Source organism: Corvus moneduloides, chromosome 4 (genome assembly GCF_009650955.1).
Source record: "Corvus moneduloides isolate bCorMon1 chromosome 4, bCorMon1.pri, whole genome shotgun sequence".
In the NCBI taxonomy this organism is placed as follows: Eukaryota; Metazoa; Chordata; class Aves; order Passeriformes; family Corvidae; genus Corvus; species Corvus moneduloides.
Genome location: NC_045479.1, coordinates 28,472,553 through 28,484,459, shown reverse-complemented (window position 1 = coordinate 28,484,459; position 11,907 = coordinate 28,472,553). Strand labels below are relative to the sequence as shown.

The 11,907-nt window shown below is 40.1% G+C and overlaps 1 long non-coding RNA gene across 2 annotated transcripts in view; it reads right to left on the bottom strand.

Annotated features, from left to right (window-relative positions):
* Nucleotides 1-4,905: 4,905 nt before the first annotated feature.
* LOC116443552 overlaps nucleotides 4,906-11,907 on the bottom strand; it is a 34,872-nt gene continuing 27,870 nt past the window's right edge. For both annotated transcript variants that reach the window (XR_004239967.1, XR_004239966.1), the window contains one exon: nucleotides 4,906-6,175. This is a non-coding gene — a long non-coding RNA (uncharacterized LOC116443552). The remainder of the gene's footprint in view (nucleotides 6,176-11,907) is intronic.

Sequence of the window (11,907 nt, the reverse complement as noted above, 5' to 3'; positions counted from 1 at the left end):
CCTCAATGAATGCAAAAATAAATAAATACCTTTTTTAAAAGTGAAAGAAAGTACTGAAAATGCTCAGTGCAAGCTTGAGTCTTTAGGAACATTATAGATTATATTCCATAAGTGCTAAAACTTACTGTAATATTTGTAGTTTCCCTGAGCAAACAAAACAAAGAATTTGACTCAGCTGTGACATAAATAGTTTGACTACATAAAGAATGCTTTTTTATGCACACTGGGGTTTGATAAATGCTATTATGACAACTGGCAGGCTCTAGTGAATGGAGAAATATATCCTATCAACAATACAAAGGACTACAAAATACCATAAGGGTATTTGCTGTGGGGCTCACAAGTCATGATCATTTTAATCTCTGGGTAGTTGAGATAAAACCACTTGCTCCATGTATTTTTGTTTTATATTTGTGTTTTTCTATAAGCTGTCCTTTCAAAGTCTGTCATAAAAAAAAAAAAAAGTTAAAGAAGCCTAGGCAGAAGATTTGGAATAACTAGACATCCAAAAATGATCTGTCCCAATCCTGATAAGGTCATCATAAACTCTCTCACAGCTGCACTGTTTTAGCCCACACTAAAATAGGAATTTTCTCTCAAAAGAGAAAAATTCTCAGGAGGGGACTCTTTTCAATTTGTCAAAGTACATATGCAAGAGCAGAGCAGATTCTAGCAAAGTGCTGGTTCAACACAGGGACGGTAAAACTGGTGAATTTTTGATTACTAGCATTTTGATTTTCCAGTTCATAAAAGTTATTTGAAAAGTCCATGTGTTTGGTTGATGGATTGCAGTGGATTAGCTACGAAATGAGTGAGAACATGCAGATTCTGAAAAATGTAATATATGTCTAGAAAAACTGTTAAATACTTTTTTAAGTGCCTTTCATGCTCTTTTATATCTGTTTCTGAGCTAAAAGCTGCTGAAGGACCTGAAAGGTGGTGTTTCAAAACGATATTAAAGAAATAGCTTTTTTTTGGAACAAGAAACACCAACAGCCCAGTTGAAATAGTTTTATGGCCTAGATGTGGTTTCTTCCCTGATTATGCTTGGCCAGGATCACTCAGGATTATTTCTCAGAGGCCAGAATAATTTCCCAGAGTTACTTTAACCTCCTCAACTGAAGCAGATAGCGAACATAGCAGAAAAATTTACTCAGAGTGAGCAAATCTTTAACGTATGCATCTACAAGTATTCCTGGGAATGAAATCAAACTGTATTATGGGTGTTGCAGAGCTTAATTTTAAGGTTTCCAGTTGATCACAGAGACTTGTAGAAGTAAAGAACAGAGAAAATATTTTTGTAATAAAGGTCATTGCATTTTATTAATGTTTTAATTGCTACACATCTGCCACTAAGCTAGAAGCCCCAGCACCAAGGATGCTGTATTTTATGTAGTAGTCAACACAATCTAGTGTTGTAAATGTCAATGATGGAATAACACAGCACCCAAATTGGCCCACATGGTGTAGGTGGCTCTCACTTTGAGGTAGGTGCAGTGAAAGTTAGATGTGTGGAAACAATTTGAAAAATGCAGCCTAACTAGTAAAAGAAGGCTGTGGGTGGTCATGGCACTTGAGAACCCCCCAGAAAACATCTGCAATGCAGATACTCGTGGGTGAGGACCAAGGCTGAGGCTGGACAGTGTGCAGGGCTCTCTTGGGGGAACAGAAGTACTGGAGTAAGATGAAGAAAGCCAAATGAATACAAGTCCATCGAGACAGTCAACAGCTGAGAACGGGGAGGAGGGCAGTGGTGGCCCCAGAGGAAGGAGGAGGACAGAGAGGGTCATGGTTTTCAGGCAGAGTGGAGGCAGCAGGAGGCTGTTCAGACAGAGGTGCACAAGGTACCTTCAGAAGAGCAAACAGTGCCAAACTGCCTGATCAAAGAGACGTTTAAGCTACATTCAGCACAAGGCAACTTTCTAGTCTACAAAGAAATCAGCTAAAGGAGAACCCAACCTGGATCTGTCAGCATGATTCAGCCAGTGGTTATTTCATTAAGTATTTGATCAAATGACTCAAACTTTCAGGCAGTTTGTCAACTGACTGAAAAGGAACACCTGACATCTGACTACATGACTGAAGTCGAGTACTGAATTAAACAGTCAAATAAACAAGGGATCGAAGAGATAGTGTACAGTGTGCTCTGAAAAATGAGATTTATTTCACCCCTCATGACAAAGAGTGGTTTTCCCTTTTTGAAACAAGTGAGGAAGGACACCCTGTACTTCTTTGCCTGTGTCTGCTTGGTTCGTAACTTGTCCAAATCCTCACTGCTGAAGGGCAACGAGGGAAAAGCAAGGGCTGCAGTGTACCCTCTTCTGTGTCACTCAAAATACTCTGGCCTGGAACTTAAGATGAGGAAGGATGCTCTTCAGGGGCTGGAGAAACAATTTAATCTCCTTCTGTGGAGCTTTTCTTGTGCTGCCTCTCTCTCAGAGCAGATTGCATTTACCCACCTGTTGGAGCAAATGTGGATTGAGTGATTTCCATAGTTTGATTACAGCTTCTGTTTTGAAGCTCTTTGCTGAACTCTTGTACCATCCCTTGGAGACCACATTTAATTAATTCTTGAAAAAAAAAGAGGGATGTCTTTGCCAAGAAGCTTCTCTCATGGACAGGTCTTTTCAAGGTGTACACTCAGGCCCCTGAGTGGAAACTTAGTTGCATGCAGCAATATTTTCTCTCAGAGCATATAGGCAGGTTGCACTGTTAAAGCCATCACTTCATGCCTGTTGGGGAATATGAAGTGCTGTACTGAAAGGCAAGGAGCAAACCAGCACATTTTCATGCTTGTCCTCCCTGGAGAGTTAGTGATTAATGCAAACCTTTCCTGTGTTTCCTCCAAAAGAGAGATGAAGAAAAGCTACCATCCTTATGAGCATTGCTGGGCCCACCTGGCACTGCTGGAGCTGATGTGTGTTGCCAGCCCCGACATGCAACCTGATGAGATACTAGAATATAGACAGAAGCTTCATGGTGGATTTCCCAACCTGTAGAAACTCAAAACAGTACTCTGTCAACTGAAAATGAAATGTCTGCCTTTGGGAAAAGGCTTTCCCAAAGACTTCTCCATATATATTCCTTGGATTTCTTTGGTGCTCAACTTCAAGCAGAGCACAGCTTGCAGGAATCCTCTGGACTCCCAATCCCCCCTTTTCCTTTGATGCAAGGAAACTGCTGAGAATCCATGGTTGTCCAGCTGTTCCACATGGAGGAAAAATGACCTGCTCTGAGTACTACAGGCAGTTCTCTTCATTGCCAGAGAGAAGCCACTCATAAACGGCATCCTGTTGGTATTTCTGCAGGGCTCCCTCATCCAGACGATTTTAGAACATATCTTACTCATCTACATGGGCTTCCACTTCCATTTATTTCAGGCGAGAGGCCTAAGTTAAAATGAAAATCAATGTGTTTTTTAACTTCTGTCTTATTTATGTTTGTTAGCTTTTCTCTTATGCACAGTGTATATTACAGTAAATTAAAAAATAATAATGGCTAATCACAGCTTGGCAGGGATTTTTAATGGATTTAATTTTTCTCTATCATTCTTACATGTAATCTCTAACATTCAGTGTTTTATGGGCTTGTTATCACTTGTAGTGTTTGCAGTGTGTGCCTGGAGTGCCTGCAAAATAACAGTGGGAATTAAAAATTCCCCCAAGACCAACGGGTGCTGGTTCCATTCCCAGGCCAAGCAGCACATGTCCTATGTCTGGCTGGTTTAGTAGGATTCACATCATGGGGGTTTTTGTCCTTCCCACAACCACCTTGAGGGAAGGGAGCATTTACTGGAATGACTTACATCACGTAATCAGTAGGTGGCCTGGAAATGATGCTCAGGCTCAGCCCTTGAACTGCCCTTGTTGTGCTGAGGCTGACAGACTCCACATGCTTTTTTTCAAAATGAAAGGTGGTCGCCTTTCATCACGTTGTGACATATTACATACAAAATTACCACATTATTACATGTGAAATAGGAGAACCTGAACATTGCCTATGTGGGCATGAGTGATGTACGTGTCAGCTGTGGAGGGTATCAGGACAGACTGGGGTTCATCATTCTACCCACACAGGTCCTGTCACTGTCCGGAGGGGGGGTGGCTTTTCATAAAGCATGAATCCATTGTAATGCTCCAAAATAGTGAGGATCATTGGTCCATGCAGTGCAGAAATCACTGTTGCTATGGTAACAAGTTCTGTATCATTTTTTGTGTGTTTCTGTAATAAAAAACTATATATATGTGTGTGCATTACTTTTATTAGATTATGGTACCTTCAAAAAGCATTGCTCAGCTTTTTACCTCAGAATCAACAGTTCAATTTCAGACTGGGTCAGTACTAAAATGATGATCATTGTTATTCCAGATGTTTTTTGGTGGCCTTTGTGAGTTTACTGACAGTCCCAGCTCAATAGATAGTGACAGGTGTCTACACTATTAGTGTCTACTACAATTAGTACTAATTGGTACCTCTATTGGCAGTAGAGGTTGGCTAGGGATTTAATGGAGATGAGAGATGAACATGCTCTCTCTGAGTTCTTCCCTTCTTTCCCCAAATAGAGAGGAAAACACATCTGAAATAAGTCTTCACGGTCAAAGCAAAGAAGAAAGTTTCAATATTTATTACTTGGTTTGTTCCTGAGTGGTGGTTTAATGGAAGAATTCAATCTCTGAGACTTCCAATTTGGCACTTTTCAGGTGAAATTTTCATTACTAGTCTAATTTTTTCCAGGTGCACTTCTGCAGCTGCGAGGTATTGTGCCATAATTTAGCACCTGCAGCTCTTTCTAACAGCAAGAATTTCCAGCCAGGAAAACAAAGGTTGGGTCCAACCTTGATTTAAATAAATAAAATTTTAAAAAACAACCCCTCATGAAAAGAGCAACAACAACGTGCTTTTAAAGAAGGTTTAATCAAGCAAAAGTGTTAGCAATACAATACTCTTTGTTGAAAACCTTTAACAAAAAGAGGAAGGAATCTCCATGTATTGCATTTTAAAGGATTTTCTACAAGACTGTTCGTTTGCTTAATTGTTACTCCCCTTTGTAGAAAAATCTCACCCATTTGTTAATTTGTTTCTTTTCTTCTTATGCCTGACAAACAGCTCTAACCACGTTAAATTGTTTGCTTGTGATAGGGGAAAGGGTTTTTTCATTTATGCCTGTGAAGTTAGCTGAAAGTCTTAGAAACGTGAAATTTATAGTGAGTTCAAAACAGGCGAATTACACTCCAAGTAAGTGTTGGCAGCTCTTTATCTTTTCCTTGTTTTCCATATTTAATTCCACCCTTGAAAGATGGAATATGCATCATTTCCCCATCGTCTCTCTGTGGTTCACATTGAGTGAAGTGTTTTGAATTAATTATGTTAAATTATTAATAGCTCAAGATTTGAAAACATTACAGGATTTGAGTAATGTTTTATCAGGCAGTAGCTGTATGATAATTCTGACGTTTTCACAGAGTAGAGTACACTTCCAGCTGATAGGTAAAAATTATGACTATATGCTGAAAGCACTGAGTTCATTTCATTGTGAAGCATAATAAAGTAATGAACGTTTAAGCTGCATATTAGGAAAAAGCTCCTGTTAATGAATAGACTCTGGGAGAAACAATGAAAGCAGCATTTCTTAGGTCATGTAAAATGAACTGTACAGATATATAGAATACAGAACAGCTCCATAGCAGTAGGGACATGAATGGCATAAGAAGTCTCTTCTGCATCTAATTCCTGTGATTCTCTGTTACCAAATATTATCTGGTAAATCACCTCTATCTGTCAATAATTAACTGATGGCTAACTTGCAGCTCATTTGTCAAGGAAAATAGAAAATGCTGTTACCACTAGGCCCTCAAAACACAGCTTTGAACTGCTAGAATTATTCTAGCATAAAGGGCCAAATACAAAGTTTATCTTCTGTTAAATCTCCCTGACATTTTAACTAGGGCAATAAAATAAATGGTCATCTAAATCAAACTGTATTAATTTCAAGTATTATTTTGAACCCATTTTATGGCTGTACAACCATCCACGAGCATTTAAGAGAGCAGTGAGACAGCTGACAAAAGACCCTAGAATTAGTTCTATAATTATTTGCACAGGCAAAATGGCTTCTTTCCACAGTCAGGCCACAGTGTTCTTCTTGATACATTTCACCAGCCTCATGTAATAAACCCTGTGGAGGAATTAAAGAGCCAAGAAATATAGGTTAGATTCGCAAGACAGACACCGGCACTTAGCACTCATTTAAATTCCCCCTGCTGTTTGCATCCTGCCTCCCCTGCTCTGACTCTGGCTCCCTGGCTGCCTGTGCTTCCCTGCTGGGAGCTGGGGACCCAGGCTCAGGCCACTCCTCCACTTGGGCAGGGACTTATGCCATTTCTCAGGAGAGCTGCCCTACCCAGGGTTGACATAGTTCCTGTTTCTTGTGTTAAGCGACCAGCTATTAAAAGAGTGGAGGGGGGCTTAACTTTCCTTAAGTTGATTTTGCCTTGCTGTGATACTTGAAGTCTCCCGGTGAATAAGGTCTTTGTACAGAAGCATTGGCAGGTGGTGGCTTGGAACCTGCTTTTCTCACTATAAGGAGAAGCCTCAAGCACCCAGCTTTGAGCTGTGGTTTTCTTAAGAAGGCAGAGTGCCTAAAAGCTGTGTGTGGCATGACCTAAATCTTCCCGGTGGATCCAGACCCATCTGAGTAACAAGCCTTAGTATAAGAGACAAAATATGTATACATCTGTCCTTGTATATCTAACCATAAAGGACTGTATTTTCTAAGGTATTTAGACATCTGTTGAGTCATGTAACTGCTAAAGTGATTTTCAAATACACCTTAGTAGTTTTGACAGCCAGTTTTTATTTCAAAGAGTTATTTAGACAGCCAGTGAGATTTTCAGTGTTTATCTATTTCTCTGAGTATTGTACTGAAAAACCCAGCCCAGAGTCTTTTGCAGGGAGAAGCATGATGCTATTAATATGCATCTATAACATTAAAACACCCATTCACTGACCATTTTACAATGTATTCTCTAAGTCTTGGCATCTGAATCCGTGTTCACAAGGACTCATGCAGGAATGGGCTTTCCCAAGACAATCTACGTATTCTCCAAAAGAAGCAAATGCTTTACTTCTCTTCTAGCCACTAAGTTCAGGTTGTTTCACCACTTTCATTCTTGGTAGCTGGTATTTCAACTCTGCCTCCTTCATTGCTAGACCTTCCTGTATGTTAGACATTTCCCAGGGACCCAGCACAACCAGTTAAGCTTGAGAAGAAGCAGAACCAATACCTCACTTCTGAATCCTTAGCTTATATAGTACCCACACTGGAGGACACTATCCTTTTTCCGACATCCTAACCTGCTATTTTTGAGGGAGGAAAGAAAAAGGGGGGAATTCTTTCAAGGCCTATAATTAAAATTTATTGTCATACTACACATAGAAATGCAGGGAGTCATAGCTCTCTTCCATTTATGTTGTTACTTCACAGTGTCCCAAGTGTTTGTGATCAATCAGGATACAGGCTGGTAGAACTGAAGCAGTCTGCTCTGTGGTTGCCTTTAGTTTAAGCTCTCTTTGTCTGGTAATTAGCTGGAGTGAATACATCTCCCCAGCAGCACACTGTGCACCACAACATGCTTTGGAATGAGGTGCAGGACTGGAAATAAAAGCATTTTACTTGGGGTGCCAAAGAGCCTACTGTAGGTGCAACACTGAAATTCACTTATTATAATCCTTCTTGCCTAATTAATTCCATTGATACATTCAAGTTCATCAGAGTTCTGTTGACAGTCTTTAACAAAGGGTTTTTTCCTTTTTTTTCTTTTGTTTAAACTGGAATAGTTTTATTAGCTTGTTTACTTCAGAACAACATGCCACCTTTGATTAAACTCCATGTGGATTTATAACTATGTCCTCCCCATGTTTCTGTGACCTTTACGGCACATCTGATAAAAATAAAAGGTCATGGATTCCAAAAGAACTGGTTCTAATAATAATGTCAGGCAGGCTCCCCAGAAAGTGTGTGATTTCCCTTCTTTCTTTTCTTCCTTTCTTTTTTTCTTCCAATCTCTCTCTCTTTTTCTGCTTTTTCAAAGATGAAAATTAACATGAATAAAATTAATGGTTTAATTTTGCAGGAGAAAGAAGAGGGTTTACAGTGCTCCACCAGGGAAAAGGGCTTTTGTCTTTGTTGATGACCTAAACATGCCTGCCAAGGAGAAATATGGTGCCCAGCCTCCCATTGAACTGCTGCAGCAATGGATTGACCATGGCTACTGGTTTGACAGGTGCAATAAATATTAATTAGTGTGCTTGGCTACAGAGGAGTAATGATATACACTGTTTCTCTGAAGCGTTAAATTGTAGTGTTAGTCTTTTATAATTCCTCATCTTCTCAGTCACAACAGGAAAACACTCTGAGTTACACGACTCCCTGTACAGGGAAAGGAATAAAGGCTTATATGTTGCAGTGAATTACAGCATGAGAATGCCAAGCCTATATGGGAGAAAGGCACAACATGCATTTTCGTGTTTTTAAGAAAACACCGTCAGTATTTAAGCCAGCACAAAAGACTTTCAAATAAATTTTTAGTTCCTGGTTGTTAAGGACTGAAACAAAATAATTTGTCTTTCAGCAAATGACTTTGAGGTTGGAATGCAGCTGAAGATGCTTTTCTAAAGTGCAGTCAGTATTTAGAAGAAGAGTGTGTAATAGACTCAGGCACTTTTCTGCATGATTTGTGGTAATACTGGTTGTTAGAAAGACTTCAAATTCTCCCTTTTTTATGCCTCATATATATGAACATAAAATAAGTATCTTTTGTTTAAGAGTGAGCCTACTTAATCCACAGCTTTAAAAAAAACCCCTAAACTGGAACAGGAAAACTAAAATAGCACCTAGTCTAGCACTTAGCCTTTGCAGTGCTCAGCTATTAGAAAAATGTTACCCTACTTTATGATACACTTAATTATATACACCTAAGGTATAAAGCAGCTACACTTTAACCAAAATAATGGGCTGTTAATTAAGAACTGGTGCTTCTTGCATGATTTATTATTATTCTAGTTTGCAATTATGCTTAAACCTCTCATTAGACACATTACTGTACTGAAAATCTTGTTTTCTAGTAATGCATGTTTAACATTGTATTACAATTTTACATGGCAGTCTCAGACTGTGATCCCTCTGTGCTTTTCAGGAGAGAGGCATGAAAGTTGACAGGTACTGTCTGCATTTCAATTGGAACTCCTACCTTTCTCTTTACCCTAAATCAAATAAAATAAAGGCTTCAGCTTTTCTGTAGTGCAATACAAAAGAGTAAGGAAATAGAAAATGAGAAATGTGGGTGTTTTCAAATCTGATGTTTTCTCAAAATCATAGAAGGTTTCTTAATATTTTCAAAGTGAATTTGCACTTGAAGCTTAAAGCATTAGGTAGAACCTTTTTACCATTTTATACTGAGCTTGGGATAGTGTGATTGAAATGCATGGAATTTTCCTGCTCCGAAGTCCCTTGTTTTCTGACAAATACAGAGCAAAAAAAGCAGAGTTTCTTTCCTTATAGGAACAATAAGACTTTTCATTGTCAGAAATGCTCATCCTCCCCTATCCTCAGTGTAAGCCATGAGATGGAGGTTAGGAAGAAGCAGATGGGGACAATGAGAAAACAAACTCATGCCATTTGAAACACAAAGGTTTTGCTCCTTTATATACTCAGAATTACTTGAGCTTGTGGGTGCACCTTGTCACTTGTCAGCCTGTCTGGATGAGCAATATACACAGAAAGAACAATTCAAGCAAGATGGTCTTCACTGCTTAAAAACAACAAAGCATTAGTTACCTGGGAGGCAGGAAGACTGGCATGTTTTTTCCCCCAACAACAGTTTATAACAAGCAAATATTTGCTGATAATGTCTGACAATATAGCCACAGGAAGAAGCAGATGAGGTAATTCTAGGTAGTATCCTTTACTGTCAGAGGGAACCATGGCTTTCTAAGGTGATTAAACTGTTGGTGGCAAAGCCATTGAGGATGCTAAATAGGAAAGATTTGCTAGTAAAAGACCCACTACTGCTTCAGAGGCTGTTTTCTGTCATACTATCTGCAAGGTTACTGCAGACAAGAAGAAAAGTTCCTGATTTCTTGCAGGTAAGAAGTCCCAAGGAAATCATGCTCCCATGTTTTCATTATCAGTCAGCTCCTGCTCCCTGAGAACTTGTGAGCCAGTTTTGACACAGCGATTGCAGTCTCAGAGATGTCAAAGCATCCCAAACACAGAAGGTGTGACCCCAGTGAGGGATGGATGAGAGTGGTGCAGAAGTGGGCCCACGTGTTGTGTGGTGGGGTATTGTGGAGGGAGGGCTATAGGGGACATATTAGGGAACCTGAAGCTGTAGAACTGGATGAAGTGGTGAAAGGTCCCTTGGTTTCCCAGTCTATGAAACAAGTAATTTTCATTCTAACAAATATTCAAGAGAGCTTTGCGGCTACTTGCCTGGACATTCTGCTTCACGGCATATTTGCATTTCTCTACTGGTCTGTCTTTCTGTAAGTTTCAGTCCCCTAAAGATCCCCCTGCAAACTGCTGGAGCCCAGCATATCAAGCTCAGACTACCTTGAACATTCCCAAACACCTCTGTCAGAGGGAAAAGCAGATGGTATAAACTCATTCATATCAGAATTATCCCACATGAAGACTCCTCAATTAATTGCCAGCTGGGTGTGAGTAGCTCCATCACCTTTGCACTGTCCACACAGGTGAAGGAGCAGGAGCCAAGACCTAATATCCGACCTCTTGAATAGCCTCCATCTGGCAGAGGACCACTGTTGAAGCTCCTTTGAGGCAGCTCCCTCCATGACAGAAGTAACATGGCACTCTTTAAAGGGGATAGTGAACTGCCAGAAGGAATTAACAAACATGACTCACTTTCTTGCAGCTAAGGGTGTCACGACTTTTAATCTCCTTTCTGGGAGTTTGTTTAAAACCTCTTTTGAACCCATGGGTACATTTGTGTTTGCTTGTCTAGGTTGATTTGTTTGCATCTCTGTGCATCGCTTTCAAGCCTGCTGGGGGTTTGTCTTGAATAATGAAATGCTTAGACAAACACATAGATGCCCTGTGCAAATGAGGTGTAGGAGGGGGAATCACAGTGCAGTAATGAGGGAAAGAAGATCTAAGCTTAGTTTTGGATGATGAAGCCTTGCTGGCTGCAGCCACACGTATCACCAGCAGAAGACAGGTGTACTCCACAGGAGAAGCAGAATAAATCTGATTCTGAGCAGTATCATTATCCTTTTGCATCCACAGCATGTTCGTCCGTGTGTTCATTCGTACATCTGTTGTATACCAAGGTCTTTGTACTCCAGCAGGCCTTGAGTTATGCAAGCAGTTGCAGGTCTACACCTAATAGACCATAGGTTGCAAACTGGCTCTGAAGTGCCAAAATAAGGAACATGAAACAGAAAGCTGAACTGTGATAGGGGTGAAGAAATGCATGGGATGTGCGGAAATGAAAAGGAACAAATCCTGCCTTAAGATACATACTGTGAGGTGGGTAGCTTTCCCCATAATGACAGAACCCTGTTTTTTCCTGACACAAGGAAAAAACCCACTTGTGTGAATCTCTTTTTGCTTTGCTTTCTCCCTCATTTGTCTTCCTCCCTGTATGTGAGCCTTGATTGCCTCATTTACCGGTACTGGCCCTGACAAAAATGTCATTAGAAAGGTTAAATTTAAATGCAGTATAGCGCAGTCTGATCTCTTTCAGAAGGAGCTTCTACAGCCAATGGTTGAGCAGGCAGTCTTATGTCCTCAATTTATATTGCTTTAAAACTATGGCTTTTCCATAACGCAGTTTTAGTGGTCAGTGAGAAACTTAGCGGATATGTTTCTTAGATGGATCACTCCTGATT